The 2,907-nt window shown below is 45.6% G+C and overlaps 1 pseudogene; it reads right to left on the bottom strand.

The window, feature by feature from the left end:
- Nucleotides 1–525: 525 nt before the first annotated feature.
- Nucleotides 526–1,889, bottom strand: LOC138847162 (N6-Methyl-AMP deaminase pseudogene; annotated as a pseudogene).
- Nucleotides 1,890–2,907: the final 1,018 nt, after the last annotated feature.

The raw sequence follows: 2,907 nt of genomic DNA, 5'->3' as shown, positions 1-2,907 counted from the left end.
TTAAGACATATTAACTGAACACCAGCCATGGATATGGTTCAGTAATGGAGCCCATGGTACTTGGCTGCTGTGCTTCCTAAAAGCAGTGGTGGACAGCTTATGGGATATAACAAGAAGATTGGTTGCGGCTGGCGTGGCGGCTCACTAGGCTAATCCTCCGCCTTGCGGCGCCGGCACACCAGGTTCTAGTCCCGGTCAGGGTGTTGGATTCTGTCCCGGTTGCCCCTCTTCCAGGCCAGCTCTCTGATGTGGCCCGGGAGTGCAGTGGAGGATGGCACAAGTGCTTGGGCCCTGCACCCCATGGGAGACCAGGAGAAGTACCTGGCTCCTGCCATCGGATCAGTGCGTTGCACCGGCGGCAGCGCTGGCCACGGTGGCCATTGGAGGGTGAACCAATCGCAAAGGAAGAACTTTCTCTCTGTCTCTCTCTCTCACTGTCCACTCTGCCTGTCAAAAAAAAAAAAAGAAGAAGAAGAAGAAGATTGATTGCAACACTAACCCAAAGGTAGTTGACTTCATTATAGCTTAAAATTGTAGCACTTTGGGCTTCAGATTATTCCACTTCTTCCTCAGTTCAGATCTGGTGCTATCAGAAGCAAAGATGTAGTTGATGGATTCATACAATAAATCCCACACCTGAGACTGGGTCAAATTAAATGTTTCAGCTTCCAGCCGGTACTCTTGAGAAAGGTATGTTGCAAAAACACCTTTATCATCAGTACAGGTCACAGAAGGATGTGCAATGCTGTACCAGAATCCGAAATGATGCTGGTCATAAGATGGAACTGTCTGACTTTTGATGTTTGAGGTCAAACACAGTTGCAGAGTTATCCAATGTTGCCTCACAAAGTCCACCAGATCCAGGGATCCTCCCTCAGAAGAGTTGAGGAAAGTTCCATGCCCAATTCTGTCAGGAAGTAGGTCCAGGAACATTTGGGTTTCTTTTCCTTGGTTTGGGATCTCTGAAAGATGCAACGCCAACTTCAGACCTGCATTTTTAGCTTCTAAAAGAGGTTCCAAGAAGTCTTCTGCTCGTCCTATAGTAGGGTCTCCACTAAGGTCAAGGCCAAGAGCTACATCCTCAGCAGAAAGGAAGAACTCCTCCGCAAGTTTAACAGTCTCCTTGGCAACTGAAGGGCCGCCTCTTCTGCCGATTGCTATCAAATACCTAACATTGATGTCTAAGTTTTCTTGTTTGGACTGTTTTATACCCTCAAGTATAGATTCCACATAACTCTTTTTAGTCATTCCAATAGCATTTTCTCTTCTGGGAGTGCTCCTTAGTTCCAGGTATGTGACACCATCATCCGAAAATTCTTTAATGACATCTTTTGTGATCATTAGAATATCTTCAGGACTAGTAGTAAGCTGATGAATTATCTGAAACATCTGGAAACATTCTTCAAGAGTTCTTTTCTTTCCTTTATCAATCATAGTCATCTCATCGTGGATTTTAAAGTCTGGCTTCTTGGCTATTAACTTCTTCATGGTATTAGAACTAATGGATCCATTCAAGTGGGCATGAAGTTCCACTTTTGGTAGTTCCAAGTAAAAGTCTGTCTTCCATGACTGTTGCTGTTCCTCCACCTCCACCATGATTGCAGTAGGGAAAAAATGGTTCTACTCCACTCTTACTCTTGGTGTGCAAAATACAGTGTATTTCAATCAGTAAATTCTGTGGTCCTGAATTTTCTTCAGATTATTTCACTTCCACATATTTTGATGAGATGAGCTCACTAGGTAGGTCTGGGCTCAGCTTCACCTGGAGATTTCGCAACTATGAGGCTCTAAACATGTTTTCTCTTCAGACTGAAAAGCTGGTACAGAAAAATGACAAGCGGTGCTCCCCTAACACACATGTCACAGGGGTAGCAGGCTGTCTTCCCGGCAGAACCAAAAAAATGTCAATTGCCCTCATATTTTAGCACAAGCTACCCCTTCCTGAGCTCATTGGCACCACCGGATCAAGTATTTTGATTCATACCACCTATATAAGAGATCTGGATTGGGTTCCTGACTTCTGGTTTCAACAGGTTCATTCCCAGTTCTTTTGCACAAATGGGAAATGAACTAGTGTAAGAGAGTTCTGCTTCTGTCTTCTCTCTACATGGCTCCGTCTCTCCATTTGCCTCTCAGATAATAAAGAGCAAGGAAGACAACAAATTTGCCTCACTTAAATTGCGTGCATTCTTACAAAATTTCCATTAAGAATGTATACTTAAATATAGACAAAGATGCTTAGTGTTTCAAAGGAATCCATTTGGAAACAGTACTTAGAAATTCAATATAGGGGCAGAGCCAAGATGGCAGAATAGGGAGGGCGTGCAACAATAGTCCGGGAAAATTTAGTTTAATAAAAGTGGAGTTACGGTAGCCTCAGAAAAAGGATCAGGAAAAAATTGCAGAGGAAACTCTTCCAGATCTAGTGGCTGTGACTCGGAGGACCTACTGGGAGAACAAGGTCGCCCACCACGCAGAAACCAAGCCGTGGGAGCCGCAGGGTCTGCGTGCCAGTGCAGGAAGGGGAGTGGATGTCACACAGACACCAGCGGCGAGAGTTGGGATACCCAGGGCTCCGAGTCCACACATTGGCGTTGGAAGGGGAGGTGAGCTCAGTAACCCAAGACATTGGCGGGGAAACGGCGCTCAGAATCTAGAGGGGAGTGGGAAAGTTCACCAGTCTGACTACAGGAGAGAAGGAAAAAAGGTGGGGGGGTACTGTTAGGGATGAGTTTCTCTCTCCACCAACCTTGCAAAGGTGAGCAAGAGACAAACAGCAGGCCCCCATTCTGGATTTACATAACAACAGGGGAGAGCTAAGGAACTGAGTTACTACAATTCAGTAGCCTAGGCAACCCAGTGGGAGTCCAGAGGAGAAACAGAGCCTGCACAGACTCTTTGGGTAGA

The sequence above is a fragment of the Oryctolagus cuniculus genome, chromosome 19 (assembly GCF_051225735.1).
Source record: "Oryctolagus cuniculus isolate XC-2025 breed Fujian yellow rabbit chromosome 19, ASM5122573v1, whole genome shotgun sequence".
In the NCBI taxonomy this organism is placed as follows: Eukaryota; Metazoa; Chordata; class Mammalia; order Lagomorpha; family Leporidae; genus Oryctolagus; species Oryctolagus cuniculus.
Note: the sequence above shows the minus strand (reverse complement) of the source record. Positions and strands in the feature narration are given on the sequence as shown.